Source organism: Poecilia mexicana, unplaced genomic scaffold (genome assembly GCF_051168715.1).
Source record: "Poecilia mexicana isolate PSO_F unplaced genomic scaffold, ASM5116871v1 scaffold_1, whole genome shotgun sequence".
Classification (NCBI taxonomy): Eukaryota; Metazoa; Chordata; class Actinopteri; order Cyprinodontiformes; family Poeciliidae; genus Poecilia; species Poecilia mexicana.
In genome coordinates this window covers 9561264-9580478 of record NW_028263370.1, presented here as the reverse complement: position 1 = coordinate 9580478, position 19215 = coordinate 9561264, and the positions used below count along the sequence as shown (strand labels likewise).

The following is a 19215-nucleotide window of genomic DNA, read 5'->3' as shown; positions in this document are numbered from 1 at the left end:
TGCCAAAATACTTGGTCCACTCCAAATAGCTAGAAAAAGTGTGACAGGGTAAAAATAAAGTTATTTAATAAAGCAGCTAATCTTACAAATTTTGCTTAACACAACTGTCTTGAGCTTGATGTACCCAATAGACGGTTTAACATTACTGTAAATACAAAAATGAGGACTGTTGACGTGTCTTTACTACATAGAATTTAGGTCAATTGAAAGTCTAAACTGATCTAGTTTCAGTCAGATCTGTAACTGTGGAGAAAACGTGGGACTTTAAGGAACGTTCCTAGATCGGCTGACAATAATTATCCAAAGAGCAGATTCATCAATCCTCCAGGTCACACACAAACAATGAACAACAAGGTACAAAGCACTAGAGACCTCACTTGTCTCAGTTAATGTCAGAGTTGATGTTTCAACAAAAAGAAAGACTGGACAAAGATGTGTTATCCATGGAAGAGTTCCAATGTCAAAACCTCAGCTGACACAAAACATCTTGACGTTTCCCAAGATCTTTAGGGAAAACTTAAGTTAACTGGTGAAACAAAAGTTAAATTTCTTGTTTCACATCTGGTATAAAACTAACAATAGAACGTCGCCTGCAAGTAAACATGGTGTGCTTAGAGAGATGGCTTGGGACTGGTTAGTAACTTTAGGACCTCTCTTTTTGAATTCTGTACTAGAGTCTGGCCTTAAGAGGCCTTGCGCTCAATGACCTAATGTGAACCAGCAGCTCAAATAATTAGATTCAAACAAAACAAAAGGCATGGTTTGGGCTGGCCTAGTCAAAGTCCAGACGTTTTGTGGCATGACTTTAAACAAAACCTTTCAATGTGGCTGAAATAAAACAAATTCACAAAGCAGAGTGAGGCAAACTTCCTCAACAGCAATGTAAAAACTGATGCCTGATTACTGCTCATTAATTATGGTATGTTTACTGCTGAAAACAGTAGCATAGCCAGGTATTAGGTTTAGAAAAGTGCTTTCTGTATTTGCCCAGGTTATGTTTGGGAATTCAATCTGAAGATCTGAACCATGCAATTATGAAAAATAAAAGCTTACAGAAGGAGCAAATACTTTATTACACAGAATTGAACATCCTGCATCACAAAGCTGGATTTCCTTTGCTGTTTTAGACAAAACAATTTGCCTCCCTATCCTCCTTAGTAAGTAAACTCAGCCTTGCATAACTTATTTGTCATGCTTAGCAGACTACAAGGTTTTATCAAGTGCAATAAAACCCCACAGCCACCCACCTCTCCGCCCAGACGTTATCCTTTATTGTGACTGAGCCATTTGCACACATATTACAAGAGCAAACAATGACCTCCTAAGCCTATATGCCTCAAATTGTCATTTCAAACAGCTGATGAGTCAGACAGCCACTGTTTTCAATCAAAAAAGCAGTAAAAATGCCAAGCCTAAAAAAAAATAAATAAATAAATTAAAAAAAACACTCCACACTTTACTTTTCAGACCCATGTGGTTATTTTAACAAATACCACAATGCTTCCTGTAAACACCCGTTTCACTTTGGCTTCGTACAGTAGTTCTTGTCAGCAGTCTACTGAATAATAGTTAAACATCTGAATGAGAAGTGGAAATTTCCACTAGCTGCCACGAGATGTGCTCATCTGAAACTTTATGCCAAAGGGCAGCAACAAACACCAGGGCCCCACAGGGCGAGGAAGGGGCTCATTAAAATGTGCTGGCATAGGTTATGAAGTGCCTGTGATTAAATGATACTTCAATCACATGCAGTCCACTCACATAGTGTCAAACCAAATATGCATCATGTTTTAAAAAAAGGCTGGTGTAATGAACAGCTTGAGCAGCTCCATTAATTACAACTTATTTTTTTGTACAGAACAAGTGATAGCTGACTTATTCAGAATAGTACACCACTTATTTCCCCTCATTGACTTTTCACTTTGTTTCCCTCGAAAGTGATCTGAGCACAGACAGGATAAAAGAGTCAAGTTTATCTTTCAAACCACTGAAAGTCAAACTAGACGTATAATGTTCATAATTAGGTGTCATAATGGCGGTATGAGAACTTTTTAAGACTTCAAATAAACTCACAATAACACAAAAATCTGTGTGTCTGTCAGGGAATGTGGGCGCAATAGTGAGTGTGGATGGATGAGGTGATCTATGCTGTATGCGATTGGTTTATAGAAAAGCATTTCAGATAGTTGTTACTAATACAAGAGCCAGTATTTCTAGAGATGCGCCAAGTAACTGAATAACTGGACAGTTTTCAGTTTGATCAGTGAACGCACCATCAGCTAAGCTCTACCAGACTGACACTCTTCAGTAATGAAGTTGTTACTACAGGAAGAAGTCCAAAAGTTAGCTATTTTCAGCATCGCTGTCTTGTTTACAGCCAAAAAAAAGAGCACAGTTTTAAACTAGACATGAGCATACTTCAACAGGCAACTGGAACATGCTGGGAAAATTTTTTTCACTTGATTTTGAGGTCACACAAAAGCTTTTTTTTCCTTTATAGAAACAAAAATGTATTGAGAAAACACTCAGTAATGATGAAACAACTGATGCAGACAACAATAATAACATCCGTGAAATTGGTAAAAATGTCCAATATCTCAAAATTTGCTAATCAAAAATTTTGAGTAGCAAAATTTAGCTTCTTTATCCATGAAGGTTAAAGACGCATTTCTCACAACAATAATTAGCTTTATTGAAGCTAAATTCATCAACTCACCCTAAAGAAGCTTAAAAATGAAGAAAAGCATTATTTATTTTTATTTATTTTTACCTCCGCTACAGTTGGTGGTTTGCTCTCCTTCCCCCTGTGCTCTCCATCATTTCTCAGAGGACTCAGGGTAACTCAAGCTGACACAAACATGGGAGAACTGACACAAACAGCTGTCTCATGGCACTGACATTCCCCACCAGAATGACCCCCTCGTTTCCCTCCTAACAGTACTCAGTGTCACCTTATTATCAGCTGCCATCAAACTTTAAGCTTTTACTTTCTTTTCTGACTCCCACCTGGAATTTCTGGCATGTGTATTTAGTTTTTGTTTCAGCAGCCACGCCTCATTAAATCAACATGAAAATGTTCAGCTTTAAATTTGCAAATGGTGCAACATCAGTAACACTTAAAAAACAAAAACAAAAAAAGGTTACATTCAAGCTTTACTAAATGTACCAACATAATTATTTACTTTGTTTCTTCAGCTGCTAAAAGCAGAGTGCAGGTCAACATAGTATGGGCCAGTCACTAAAAATAAAACTTGTTATGTCAGGGTGAGAATTACAAGTAGTAAGTTAAAAACAGCCTCACTAGAGTCCAACGATGATCAGCTCTTAACAGTATCTGACCTTAAGTTGGTAAAAAAAAAAAAAACGTGCAGAGTTCGAACCCAAACACGAGTGTTTTTTTGGGGTTTGTTTTCCATGAACAACTATACGTTTCACTCGAGTAAATCTGAAAAATTTCTGTCGGAGTTGGCCACCTGCCACAAGAAGGAGGTCTATAATTGGTGGATCAAAATAAAGATTAACTGAGAACATTTAAAAGTTAACCTCTAGCTAGTTCAGAAGGAGTGCTTATTTAAAGAATGTTCAATGAATGTGCAGGCTTTAGAAATACACTTTCTCAACTTTTTTAAATAAACCTAAACCAAAACAGTTGGCATAGAGACACGTTTCCATGGCTGACCTGCAGAAGGTTTTCAGAACGGCTCAGTTAAAGAATTAAATGAGTTCATCCTGGACTGGTCCTAATCAGTGATCTCTGGGTCATAAACTAAAAGTCTAACCATTTTTCAGTGAACACACCATACCAGTAGTAAACGTATGTAAATAAACTCATCCTCGGAGTAGTGAATGCTAACAAGCTCTTCATGAAGTATATGACTCCACTTCTACTGATTTAATCTGTCAGGATCATTTTCAAACAACTACAAGAACCTTAAAGCACAAGAAAAAAAACATATTTAATGCTATAGTAGAACCAACACAAAATCTAAAGAGTTATTGTGTTGTTAGCAGTTCTGCAGTGGATCAAAAGCTTAGGTTAGCCAGCAGGCTAATTGTTGTAAACTGTTACGTTTGACATGCTGTTAGCTTCCACTAATCAAAGTACATTGATTTTCCATGGAGTTCACAGTGCTATGTCATCTTCCTACAACAGATAAGGCAACTATACAGATAAAAAAAACATCACAAAAACTCTCAACAGGAAAATCCAAACTAACCATTTAAACAAGGGAGGGAGGCATTAGCAGACAGCACTGAGGCTGGGCATACTGAAGGAAAATTGCTCTGTTTTTGTCCTTTTGAAGAGCCAGATTCTGTCCATCAGCGTTTTGGAAATATTGACAGTCATTTAGAAATCTCACATGTAAGGTAAGAGTTTACTTTCCCTGCAAGCCATTTTCCACTTTCATAGACTGCTGTCTTTGGTCAGTAATGCTAACTATGCTAACTGTGCTAATCATGAATGGCAAAGAAAATCTAAAATGCCACTTGAAGTCAGGCAGTCCATATTTAGGAGTGCTAGTGAAATTCAGTTTAGCTGCAAATTGAATAAATGAATAAACAGTCAGAAAAAAATGGATGTGACTGTCGGATGGAGCTGGATACAGCTGCTGTTTATTTTGAATGAGCGTTGTCCAAAAATAATAATAATGAAGTATTCTATTTTTTGAGGTGTATAACAAAAGTGAGCTTTGTCTATTAGATGAGTAAATGCTTTGAAATCTGGTGTGGATGTCAAAAAATGTAATAAATACATCCAAATTTGCAAGACAGTTACATTTTGGATTTTTTTTTAGCTATATTCAATATTCTTTATATGCAAAACTTATTAGGAAATTGGAAAAGGCTAATATCAGAATCAAAAGATGATCTGAAATCATCCTAGAAATTCTTAGAATACCGGTTTCTAAAGATAAAGTCAAAAAATGACACTAAGTAATGTTTTATAAGTACTTACAAAAACTTACAAATCATTCTGTGGTACATTTAAAAAAAAACATTTTTCAGTTTACTTTGGCAACAAAATTATTTGCTGAGTCATAACTAAATTTTACTATAAACTAAGTTTTACTATATTTTTGTGATAAAGCCATCACAAAAATATCTGGAGGGCCACTTAATTTCTTCTTTTGCCTGTTTTTTCCATTATGAACCACCTTATGAGACATTTTACACTCACAGATACAAAATGGATGCTTGCAATAACGACTGTTTGCAATGCTCCTGTTGGAATCCTACTTCATAGCTCTCGCACAAAATTGCACAAGAAGTCCAGAGCACATATTGCAGAGGTTTGTGTTGCCACATGCAGTTGCTTTGGACAATACCCAGAAAATGTTAAGGCAGCAGTGCATATGTGAAAGCGGCTCCTCGGTAAGCACTGAATGTACAGTAAGACTCTTTGCACCTGAAGTACTGAAGCAGTCCAGCTTGTAAAAGTCAGACAAGAAAGTTTTTGACAAGAACTACATTTAAAGTGAAGATTAAAGCTTTTATGTAATTTGACTAAATAAGCCTTTGCCTGGAGGAACTTGTCTACCCTATAAGTAGTAATGCTTAGTTCCTCTTTAGCTTGGTCTTTACATAACTAGTATTAAAACACATGCAGCTAAAAATGACTTATTTTCCTCTTTGAAGGCAATTACATCCCTTATTAAAGGAGTGCTATGAATTTCAAACCCACTACATACTGGGCACCTCGGTTTTTCTATTCTGCTCAAAATGCCATGTTGAAATTTGAGCTTGATGAAATTTGACGGTAGTTTCCGTCTTTTTTAAGACAAATGTTGAAAAAAGAAAACGAAGATAGACCAGATTGGCCACTGCTTGCCTTGATATTAAAGGAAGTTCAGTTGGAGTTACCCAAAAACTCCCTCGTGTTAAGTACAAAATAATATGTGTCGGGTTTTTTTTATAGTCTAGAAATGTGTCAATGTGATGAAAGCCAATTTTAATAATCTCTTAAACCAGCAGTCAGAAAACCTCAGGTTTTGGATCAGAGGTCTGATTAATGCATTATATAGATAATCTAAATTAGGGTTACTGAGTGCACCTCAACTCCATAATCTGTGTCTGAAGCAGTTGTGTGTGATATGTGAGGGCGGGGAAGTACACCAGAAAAACAACTAGCTAAATAAAACATGCTGGGTAACTTGAGGCAAGGCTTGGTCAAAGCAGAAAACAGACAATTTATCATCCTACGTGCAGAACTGAAGCAACTAATAAGAAATTAACTTTACTGATATCAGTCCAACAACAGAAAACCTGTTAGGAGTGCAAATGACTCGGCTCAGGACAAAGATAACAGAAATCTGATTCCTGTGAGAATGACTTTAGATGACCCCACAGGGCACTCTCACTTTTTTGGAGGTACTCTATCCACAGTAGTCCATATCATCTCAACTGTGTGTTATATTATGTGATTATTATTTCCATTTGGGCCAAAAATGTGTTCAATCTCATTGTTTGGACCTGCTGCTCACTGGATTGACTTTTGCTGTTCTGTACAGCCAGGCAAAGCAGTTCAGGGATTCATGAAACAAGCAAAGCAGGCACTTGAGATGCAAATCGCACCCAAACTAGAAAAAAGCACTGCATTCAACTCACTGTGCCTCACTACTCTTGCATCGTTGCCTCAACACAATAGAATAGGCCTTAATTTTAATAAATTTAATGCCTGGCTGGGTTTAACTGCAGCCCTTTAGTGTACAAATAACATTAAGCTGTTTCTGTCTCTATTCTGGATATTTGATAATACAAAAAGAGCACCAGATAACATCAGAGGTCAAACATAATTTTTCTACACAACAGCACTGATACATTGGCACACATGTTGTTGGTGTATTACAAGAAATGAACCAAAGTGTCAGAGATTGACTGAAATCAGATGATTTTCAGGTTGACTGGCTCAGTGACAACTCAAAAATCCAATCTTTCTCCATCCAGTAAATGCACCACACATCAGTGCTACCCCTTTGGAAAGCAATGGTCTTCCTTGTGAATGCCATGATAAAATGACTAAACAAAGTACACTAAGCTGAAAGAAGCTATTTAAAAGAAAAACGTTTTCTGTTCATCGTTCACACAGAGCTTGTGATAAATCAGCAGGTTAAAGTTTTAATCATTGTTCTGATTGCTTCCTTTCTATGCATTAGCACCTAGTTATGATAACTATGTCAGCTATCATAACGTTCTGTTTTTTGTTTTGCTTTTGTGGACAACTAATACCCCTTTCCTCCTATTGATCCCGGAGGATCAAGTCAAACAAAACCTGAACTTCTGGATCCAATCCGCGCTGCCACAGAGGAATCTTCAATTTCCTGTTTAAAGATACAGACTGACAAGAAACACTGCAGGCTGTTGTCTGCAGGTTTCTATATTTAAGAGTTCAGTCTGGTTAGGAAACCATTACTTCCCAAAACCAGTTGATGGCACTAAAAATATGAAGCTTCGCGCAGTTTGATTCATAAGGGTCAGCTCCATTTTCAGTACCTAACAGCGATAGGTGCAGTGAAATGGCAGATGAGTCCACACATGCACAGGATTCACAGCAGCAGGTCTGCTTCGCTAACCAGCTAAGAGGGGCGTAGGTGCTCCCGTTAACGTCGTTTCCATTATGAAGAATTGGACCTTAACGTGATAGCCGTTGTAACTGGCTGGTTGGTTTTGGGTCAGAGTTTAGCTGTAAACCAATGTTGATGCCGCTGAGTAAAACATGACTGGAATCACGGCAAGGCACCATTACATGGATGTAATTGTTGTTATTTGTTTAAACTGGAGACCAGGATGGTTTGAAATCATCTTTCCTCCGTATCTTAGCCATCCTCGGAGACTTTATTGCTTTACAGCAGGACTGGATAGATGGGGCGGCGGCTGCTGGTTAAGCTAGTAGCGCTAACCTTTTAGCTGCTACAAATGACAGAATAACTTAGAACTCGAGCGTTATGCTGACCGAGTTAACCTATTAAATATCATTTTAGGAAGCTTTTAGCCAGAATAAAGCAGTCTTCTTGTCCATGTTTAATTATTTGTGACCTTAAATGAAGTCTTTGGTGCTCAAAGCGCAGCTGAGATCAGTTTAAGATCATTTAAAGTTGGCAGCATCACCCCTAAGTTGCTGTTTGAGTGTACAGTGAGCTAAAAACATAAACAGAGACTCACCGGTGATTTCCCCTTCAGCTCCTTTAGTAGCTGTATATCGCTGCTGTGTGTTTCTTCACAAAACCAGACTGTCACTGAAAGCAGACCCAAACTGAAAGCGGTCCCCACGACAAAAAATGTCCCGTTCTTATTATCTGGATGTTACGCAAAGCCTTGCGGCGAGGCGACCTCCTCATCACACACAGCTCCGCTCCGCCCGTCCGTCAGTCTGTCTGTCTGTAGGTCTGTGTGATGTTCTCTCTGCTGCTGCTGCTGCTGCTACTGCTACTGGGGGCTCCGATCGCTTAAAATACACTGGACCGAACTCGAGAAGGTAGATGGTCCCTAGTGGATGAATTTTTCTGAAGCAGGAGTTCGCGGATAACGAAGAGAAACTCACGTTTCTGGCTACCCACAATCGTCCTTGGCAGTCTGCACGATTTGCACGTACGCGGTTACTCGCCCACTACCACCAGTGGGTAGGTCCCACCTCCTCCCAGTCAGATCGGCACTAAGAGAGCGAGGAGGAGGAGGAGGAGGAGGAGTGGAGCTACATGCAGGATTAAAGCACAGCGAGCCTTGTGGATGAGATGCTTCACCGAGAGAGGATGAAGATGCATGGTGATTAAAAGTGAAAACAAAATCGTACATTTAGAGTTAATATATTTTTACCTCAAGAATGAACTTAATTATCCAGTAAGTCAAACTGGAAGTATAAACAAACTGTAAAAATGTTATTTTATCCTGAAGTATCCAAATTATTATTAAATTAAAGTATCCCACTCCCCTTGAACATTCTCACAATTTGTCAGGTTGCAGCCTCACTGGTCTTTTGTGTCAGTAAGCACAAAGTATTGCCTAATTGTGAGGTGAAAGGAAAATGACAGAAAGTTTCCAAATTAATTTAAAAAGTAGAAATGTGACAATTGGAAGAGGGACAAAATGAAAACTATTGTGTGTGTGTGTGTGGGGGGGGGGGGGGGAGCCACATCTCCCCCAAATCAAATCAGTTTAAACCATTTAGTAATTACTTAGGAACCAAACAGTGATCACTAATTAGTACTTAATACCTGTGTTTAATTTACTGCTAGAATTTATGCAGCTGTTCTCTAAATGGCTCAGAAGATTGTTTGAGAACATCAGTGAACAAAGACTGGGGAGTATAGCAGACAGGCCTGTGAGGAAGTATGACTAAGTTTGTATTAGGTCACAAAATATTAGACAAATCTTTCATTGTCTCATGGAGCACTACTAAATCCGTCACCTGAAGATATAAAGAAAATATTGCACAAATGTTAAGGAGAGCATTAATCAGAAAAGCAAGGAAGACGCCTCTGTCATTCTGGAGGAATGACAGAGATCCACAGTTCAGGAAAAATAATGTGGTGACATCACAACTTCTAGCTGGACACTCTGTACATCTGGCACTTATGGAAGAGGGACAAAATGAAAACTATTGTGGGGGGGGAGGGGGAAGCCACAAGAAGTCCTTGTTACCTCATGCCATTTATCAAGATGCTCTGGTTATAGATGAGTCCCTGAACACACCATTCACATTGTGAAACTTGGTGAACAAAGCACTAATGCTGTGGGAGCACTTTCCTCCAGCTGGTTCTACAAATTCATGCCAAACCTCTTCAGATATTTCTTTGCAGAACATTTTTGAAAACCATTCATCGTTTTCCTTCACTTATGAACTAGTTAGAGTCGATTCGTCCTCTAAAGCCTTAAGAAAGTACACCAAAGTTTGTGGTCGTTACGCTACAAAAAGTGAAGGTTAGTAACACTTCTAGGACTGTGCATGTGTCCATAAAAAGTTTATCTTGCTCTAAACACCGTTAGGTCTCTGAGGCCACATGAACAAGACAAGGTTGTAAGTCACACAACGAAGTAGCGACACAATGTCCACGAAGAGACCCAAGGAAGTGCTATATAGGGATAATAAACCTCTCTCCTATTATTTCAACAATAATTCCTCCATTCAGTCCGTACCAAGAAACAGCCTCCTCCTGCTGTCTCAGGGAAGGAAAGGAGGACCAGTGCCAGTCTTGTACCTCGTCGTCTGCGGTTCCTGAATGCGCCTTTGTGGATGTCACCATCCTCTCCCTCCTGCCAACCCCCGGCAGCCCATTCAGGAGTGTCACATGGCGCTTCCCACTCAGCAGCCATCTCACAATGCACTCCTGTCATCTGCACCTCATTGACATGCACTTATAGTGATGTGCATCAGGGGATGGTGGGGCTCTTCCACTGCTTTAAAAGGAAATGAAGAACCGGGCTGGGTGGCCAAAGTGTGGCTTCCTGGATGCAGGCTTCATATTTATAGGGAGGAAGTTGCAGCGTTTTGTTATAGGTGTACGCCACCAACCATCTTTAGGTCTGTGAGAAAATGTTAATAATATGCACTGATGAAAAATTATATAAATAACAGCCACATCTATTGTGCAGAACAGAATTTTTACAGTAATACATATATTTTAGTTGAAAGAGTATTACTATTCTCCATCTGCAAGATTAGATTTCCAACTTACTGATTGTACAGGGGTAGTTTAGTTCAGGATAAAGTGACAGATTTAATACGCCAGAACACTCAGATGTAATGCAACCCAATAAACCACTTGATTGCATTTGGTTTTATTTCATAGATGTACAGTAAAGATGACTGAATACAAATGCAAATGTCACTTAAAACTTTATATTTAAAATAATGAAAATCACTTGTCATCTTTTTCCTCTACACAGTAATGTTTTTTTTTATTGTTCTATTGTAAAGGTTACTACATGTAAAATGTTAGAGGGCCACGAATGGTAAGGCACTCGAAAATAATTCAAACAATTTACACGTTTTGAGTAAAACACACAAATGACAAGCAGAAAAGTGAGTATTTTCTTTGTCAGTTGCTTCAAATCTCTTGGCAACAGGACTTTTTTTTTTTTTTGGTTTATTGTCAGTTTGAATGTACATTCAAATTGACATGGAACTGACATATATATGTTTTGTGTTTGTTCTGCGAACAGTGTTGCATACCCAGACTCATAAATTCATGTCATGCGGTAGCTGCTCCAGGTGAGTTAAAATGCTATATTTTAATTGCGAGACTTTTCAAATATGTGGATTTGCTTCCCTCCAGTGGTGATAGTTTTGAATTGCATGTGATGTAGAATTAAAACCACAAGAGGGCAGCATTTCAACACCGTGAAAAATCGAGCACTCTAGTAGAACTTTGACAGTACAGTGCGTGCCGGCTTTACTCTTCACAACAGAAAACATGTAGGATGTCACAGTCTAAGAAAGTACCTTTATATGTAGCTGTATGTTTTCAGTTATCGTAATGGAACTGAGAAGACCTTTGTCAAATGCTGTAAATCCAAGGATAACAGCTTGGTGTTTTTAAGTCAGCTGAACTGTTATCAGCTGCTTGACTTACTGATTTGTGGATATTATCCCCTAATCTTTTACTGTATTATCCCTGTTCCCTGTTAATTCATGAACATGTCATTGGCCTTTTCCCCTTTAACTACACTGCTTAACGTTCACAGGCTCACAGGCTCAAAGGGGTCAACATTCCTTCCACTCCAAGTCAGCCCTTGCTGCTGGAGTTACACACCAACCACGGTTCAACTTTGTTTGGAAACCTGCTGCTGCCGCTGAAAGTTAGACGTCCTGCATGTACTGTATCCAAGAAAGTCAGCGTCTCCTGCAGGTGGTATGACATTTCGAGTCAGCAAGGTTGCTCAGCTGTAGTGTGTGTTTTGTAATAGGACCACAGTCATAACTCTGGCTGCTCTCCCACCACGGCAAACATAGTAGAGGGTTCAGTGGAAAGATGGGATATCCAGTGACAAACACTGACCAGATGAGCATCGGAAGATTTCTGACTTCACAGGGCAGGCACATCGAATAAAATTCTGTTCTTTTACGAAATTTCTTTTCAAAGGACTGTAGGTTTATGTGCAGCAGTTATTGCTCTTATAAAACCTCACTGCTATTGATCAGATTTAACCTTATTATTTTTTCATTAGTCTTAACCGTGATCCTGGTTAGATATTGTTGTTTTATTGTAGTTCATATCCAACATATTTAACTTACTGCTGATTTAATCCTTTCTGCTTCCTTTTTCCACTACTGACTTAACTTAAATACTAATACAAATAAAATCTAAAGAAATCATCATCATAAGTGTTCTTGATGCTTATTATGATGATTACTGTTTAGAGGAATGTGTTACATTGCTAATCAGAAGAGCAACGTAACACAAACAAACACAATAAAAACTCATTCCCAAAGTCAAAGCTTCAGAAATTACACTATCAAAAACATTGTCAAAGTTACAAGACCACAGATATACTTAGCGCTTTTCCAATAATAAAACTTTGCTATTTTTGATCGAAAGATTGAATATGATGATGAAGTATATTCTTTATTCTTATGTTTTAATATTGTGAAAATGACTGTGAGAGTGAACATAAAATAATAATTGAGGACAATATTTTGGTTACACTGAAATTCTAAGTATTGGAAATGTTGCTACTACTTTTAAGCAGTGCTTTTTATTGAGCTACCAAAATGGCAAAGCGTTAAAAGCACATATATACTTTTGGTTGGAAACGTGGCGGTAAACAGGTATCCGCTCTTCCTGTCCTTTAGTAACGGGCCATTAAAACGACTATCTCCAGCTGCAGTTTGCTGAATGAGTCAGTGACACAGTCACACATCCTCTTCCTGGATTTCTAAAATAAACCACAAACACGCACAGGTCGGGTCAAAGGGTTATCGTTCACCTTTCGTTCCTCACTGTGTGATCACCGGATGAGACCCAGGGAACACAGACACAAAAGAACTTAAAATACTTTTTCTTTTCTTTTCTTTTTTTTTTTTCAAAAGGTAAAACTAGCATCTGTATTTATTATAAGGCCCCTCCTGCTTTGGTCTATCTTTGTCTGCTTCCTCTTGTAATCTAAACATCCATTTTTATTGCTTGTTCTTCCTACTCCATCTGCTTTGGTGGTCTAACTAAAGGTCAGAGCAGGGTTTATGTTTATTTAAAGCTTTGATTTTAAACTTTTAGAGTGATGTATTTACTTGACTACCTACGCTGAAGGTCCTACGGTATGCAATCAGTGTTTACTAGCAAAAAAAATAACAATATTTATGTCAAAGGCAACATAATGAAATACAAAATGATTTTATGACACAAATTATAATAAATGATTTAAATTTATTAAAGTTAGTTTCTTCAGTGCATTGCGGCTAATGGTATAGCGGTTCAATTGCAGTTCTGAAATTAAATGTTTTGCGTCAGACATCCTTGAGAAAGCCACAGAGTAATTAAACGCAGATTGACAGAACTACATTATATTCAGCGAACCTGTAGCATCTGTACCTAGAGTGAGGCACAGGGGAAGTAGTCATTTGTCACTCGTCATGTCAAATGACCAGCGGCCAATCTCTCAAGTCATCAGTCTTCTGTAGGTTTCTCCAGCACCGAGGTGTGTGACCCAGAAAACAGAATTTAAGAACTGAATCCAATTTGTACAACTGAAATTGAAAGCAGAATTTTCAGTTTCTTGTGTATTTGTCCTCAGTCCATTTTCAGACCAAAACCACACTTAATAGTTTATTTTAAAACTGTTACGAGATCTCTGATTTTGCATAGAAATCAAACAGAAATTTTAAACAATCCAGGATGTAGCAGCAGTCACATGCCACATACACACCAGACTGGAATGAAACCAGTAAAAGAGCTTTACTGAAGATTCTTTTGAAGCAGTACAACTCTTGTTATAGATACAGACACAACATCGATAGAAATTATATATTTTTTTAAATTTAAAATGTTTTTGATGTACACGGAGAAGAAAAAAAACAATAAAGTACTGCAGTATTCATAGCTTTAAGCTCTGTTGAAAACAAAGTTCACTTTTTTTTTTTTAGCGTGTTTGCATTTTTTCTGCTTCCTCCATCTGGCCAGACAAGGAGGACATCTGGTGCCTATAGTGCTGATTCCAAAGGAAAAGAAGAAAAGTACTAAGGAACAGAATATGCTGAGCAAAAACAAGCAGCCAGACAAAAGAACCACAGGTCTGCTTTGAATGTCTTACTTTGAATGTGTGTCATTACAGTAACTGGGAAAATAAAGACATGGCTACGATGTAAGACAAGGGCTATCCATCCAGCCAGGCAGAAATTCACCTTTCGGCTAGGCGCTCGAAAGTTCAGATGCTGCACCAATCCTCCATCTGATCTTCCACTCCATTTTTCTTTCATTTGTGAACAAGAAATTCTTAAACTCCACCACTTGGGACAGGATTTCATCCCCAGGAGAGAGGAAATCTTTCCAAAATTATTATTTTTGCCTATGTTAATATATATATATATATATATATATATATATATATATATATATATATATATATTTTTTATAAAATTGTTTTACATTTAATCATATTTGCAAAGTGTTTCATTTTAATCCCTTAGGCAAACGTGTGTTCAGAACATTCATTAACATATATGTCTAAGCACCTACTATGGCTTTTTATTGCTATAAATGTAATTATAGGTTTCCATAATCCAAATAAAATGGAGACGAACTCCTTATTTTTAGGTACTGTGTTAGGTGCAGTCTAGTAGCTCTTAGTTTTATGTGCCACAGATTTTACGTCCTACACAACAAATGTTTACAGCATGTTAATACTCAAATAGTTTGCCTTCAGAGCCAAAGCTTTAAAAAGTGGCACTACAGCTTGCTCTGTTGCGTTGTACTAATCTTGCAACCTTTAATCGGGTTCTGGGAAAAATAGAATGACTTATGTTTGACCTTCTTTTGTTGTTGTTTTTTTTTTTAAACTTGGCTTTAATTTCGTCTTGAGATGTTTTATTTCTTTGAGCGTCTGAAAAAGGGAGCTCATGAGTTAACATGTCTGATAGAGAGACTTCAGAATGGAGGAGGAGGAGGAGGAGGAGGAGGAGAAGGAGGAGGAGGAGGGGTGAGAGAGAGGGGGAGGCATCAGTTTCAGTGAGGGAGGACAGATTTTTCCCCAACACGTTGTGACAGCGCTCCTTGTTACGATGCAGCAACAGAAAACACAGACTTCTGGCCAAGACCCGTTGCGCAACGCATGATGTGATAGTGTAGACAAAAGAGGAGTGGAATAGTTAGATTTTTTTAAGTGTTGTTTTTAATTATTACACAATTTCTGTTACATGTCCTTAAAATACTTTATGGAGAGAGTGAACAAGGTGAAAGCGGAGATTTAAGGCTTTAAAAATATCTACAGCAGGCAAAAAGTATCGGAAATGAATGTTTTTTGGAAAAAAAAAAAAAAAAAAAAGCCAAACATCAAACACTCAACCTTAGAGATACATCAGACTTCAACCAGGCTTGGTTGATTTGCTGGAACTGAAAAAAACATTTTATATCTCTGAAATTATGCTTCACTCAGTACTTTTTAAGTTAGCTTCACAAAGGGTTCTGCTCCCAGTTGATGCCGCTCTGAGTTGAGTTTAAAATCCCTTTTTAAGAAATGAACTCTTGGGAGAAAAAAAGGGCACACGGAGATGATATTAAATACTTTCCACAGCAACGTACAGTTCCTATGCTAACAGCATTTATCACTTTTGTAACAGTTTCAGACTAGAAGAGTTCAAAGTCTAGGGCCCAGCCTTCCTAGCATGGTTCAAACTGAGGAGGAGGGCCAGAGAACAGAAGTGAAGAAACATTACACATTGAACCCCTCCGTAAGTGGTACTAAATTAAAAGATTGCTTGGTAGTATAACGCTTAGCAATTTTCATCACTACTACAGAGACAGAAGCTAATAACACTAATGAAAGAACATTTTAAAACATCTGGAAAAGCCTGGATTCAGTTCTTAGATTGATATATTAGTTTATGTCCCCCAGTGAATACTGAGTGAACTTCAAACCTATAATGCTAGTAAATAAAAACATCCAATTACTACTGAAAAATATAAAGTCAATTCAGTCCAATTATGCAGATTCAGAGTCAGTTACATACACTCCAACTACATCCTTGTTATAAAACGATGCAGTCGAGTTCGGTTCATTTCTCCAATTTGTTTTCTGTCTGAGGAAACCCAGCCGACTGCATCAAGTCACTGTCAAGTCCTCGTTAGCCATTATGTAGCGTCAGTGGAGAGTATATTGCACCGAGTTAGCTCCAACGTAGGAAAAATGCTTATAACTACATTTTACAAATACAAGAATTGATGGAAGGAATAATAGATAGATAATATGGGAATGTGCTAGTTGTGGAGCCCCGCAGGGTTTAGCAGTGGAGCCAATATTCTATACTTTGGTTCATTTGTTAAAATTAATTAATTAGATTGGTTGGACTTCCCTCTTTTTACTGATGCTGCTGAACAGTAGTTATAAATCTGTTAGTAAGGAAGCAAGCATGTGTAATTTGTTTTATGTCAACGCCAAGTTGCCGGACAGCCATCCGCTCTGAGCTTGTTTCTGCAGGAGGTTTCTTCCTGTTTCTAAGGCTTCGCTCACTGTGCCTACTCAGGATGGGGGACTGCGTGGAAATGAGAAGTTGCTGTCATCTACTTTTTTCCTTAGATAGACAGTTTCACTAATTAGAATTAGCAATTTGCTTAATATTATTTTTCTTACAGTTCATTTGAGCACAATGAAAATACTTATAATTGTTATTGGCTTACATCAGAGGTTCCCAAACTGTGGGGCTCGCCCCCTAGAGGGGGCGCCGTGCCATTGCAGGGGGGGCGCGGAAAGCCGACTGGATGAAAAAAAAAAAAACACAAAACAAACAACTACAAAAACAAACAAACAAAAAAAAACATGAACGCTGTCTGCGCTGGGGGTTTACCTTAGAATGGCCAACTCTCTGTTATTCCTATGTCAATTTGATACAGTGGGGCTACATTTCCCATATCTGTGTCCTCTGTCACTTTTATCAGCAGTTAAAACTGTTTAAAACGTGTCGTAACCTGTTTTTCCGAGCCGCCTTTAAAGGAGACCTGCTGCTGCTGTGCAGAGCTACGCAGGTGTGTATTAGAATCATGGCAGCAAACAGCAAAAACGCAAAGAACTTTTCACAGTTTTCCCCCAAACTAACCGAGCGAGTTGAGTGAACCTGTTGGATGCAGGTAAAGTTAGCTAAAGGATGACTAGCTAGCTAATATCAGTACATCGCCTTAAGCTTAACAAGTAGCCTGTAGGTTACCGATGTTGTTGTCTATGTCCAGCTTCGTACATTCATTTTACCCCTCCCCCACAAAAAGTCAGAGACAGGGAGTCTTCAGGGAGTCTCTAAGAATCCTCTTCTCTCTCCCCTCCCCCTCCCCCCACACACACGTCGTTCAACTAGACAGCTATTTGTAATCCATGGGGGGGGGGCAGAAAATGTTTGGAAACCGCTGGGGGGGCCCAGGAGAAAAAGTTTGGGAACCACTGGCTTACATGAATATGTTTGTTTCTAAAAAAAAAATAGAACTTTAATGCTTTTTTTCATGCAGGTGACATGAGATTTGTAAAAAAAAAAAAAAAAAAAAAAAAAAAAGAAGAAAAAAGAATGAAATAAGCACAGAAAACTTATTCATTCATTCATTTATAATTGATATGTGTACATTTTGACATAATTTGACCACTGTGCAAACTTTGAAAAGAAATGTCTCGTGCAAGCAAGGATGAGGAAAGTTAGCAGTCATAGTTCTTGTGGTTCGATCAAAGGAATATTGAAACTGGCCAGCAATTTGCAGCATCCTCATTGGTCCGCTGCTCCCCCTTCCTCAAAGCTTCATGTCGGTACTTGGAGGTAATGAGCCATTCTATAGTATTTATGCTTGTTGGCTGTTGCTGGGAAATAGTTCAAGATAATGAAAGGCCATTGCAGCCAGCTGAGCGACCCCCTCACCCCCGTCCTCCACGCAAACCCCCCCACCTCATCTTAGTTCCTGTGCATGCTCCAACTGACCCATCAATGAAAAGCCACTTTCTTCCCCATCTCTGGTGCATGGCTGTGCAGGAGAATGAAAGGGAGGTGTGGACGGACAATAGCAGTAACCCAGGCGCTGGCCGGACACACAATGTGAGGTCTCTGTGCACCAAGGGAACAGCTAACAGAGGGGCCATTCTCAAATGCTTCACCGATCCCACGCCAGCATTTCTCCTCACTTGAATTACGCAGCAAACACATGCATATTCACGTGCTGATCAGATCACCTCATCCGAAACACTCTGCTGAGTGGTTAGAATAGCAAGGGAGCATGTGAAGATGGACATATGTGGAAGGTGGATTAATTATCTTGTGATTACATAATGCTGTCAGCGAACGATTGGCTGATTGTCTAATCTGTGCTGATGGTGCTGTGGGGCACTATGCTGTTTTAGCTTCAAAAACAATCTGTCAATACACATATTAGTCTATTGCATGTTTGCAATATAATGCAAATTTTATTGGTTTTGTAACTTCTGGCCAGCAAGTAAAAACTTTTGGCATGTTTGTCTATAGATTTATGCGATGTTTAGTGTCTTTATGTGAAACCTAGAAACTAAGATTATTTCTGCCTCCTGTGAATTGGTATTTTTAATTTCCCTGACCTTTTGTTAAATGCTTTTGTTCGACTCTTCGCCTCTAACCTTTGTGTTTTGCTGTGGAAACATTATTATGTTGCTCTCAGAGGTAGCAAACCTTTTCATAGTCAAAACATCTGAAGCAGAAAAGTATGTTTAGATGCAGTGCGTGCGAAAAGTATTTACGGTGTCTCACTGTTTCCAAATTTTATGCTACAGCCTTATAAGAAAAGGCTATGAATACTTATGTAAATGTGATTTATTGGTTTTCTTGTTTTTAAAGAAATTCCCCAAACACTAAAAACAAATTTTCTACGTTATCATAAGTAGTCATGTGTAGAAATTTAAGGAACTGGGTTAACTCAATAAAATAAGGCTGTAACATAAGATGTGGAAAAATTGAAGCAGCGTAAATACTTTCCGGATGCACTGCATCTAGAAATATTGTTCTGCTTCAGATGTTTTCACTGTGAAAAAGGTTGCTACCTTCTGAGCGCAAAGTATTGGTGCTTCCACTGC

General features: G+C 38.5%; 1 protein-coding gene across 1 annotated transcript in view; it reads right to left on the bottom strand.

Moving 5' to 3' along the window:
* rnf24 (ring finger protein 24) overlaps positions 1-8623 on the bottom strand; it is a 32223-nt gene extending 23600 nt beyond the window's left edge. Inside the window, exon 1 of the mRNA XM_014989579.2 lies at positions 8161-8623. The gene's annotated coding sequence lies outside the window, so the exon portion shown is untranslated. The remainder of the gene's footprint in view (positions 1-8160) is intronic.
* Positions 8624-19215: the final 10592 nt, after the last annotated feature.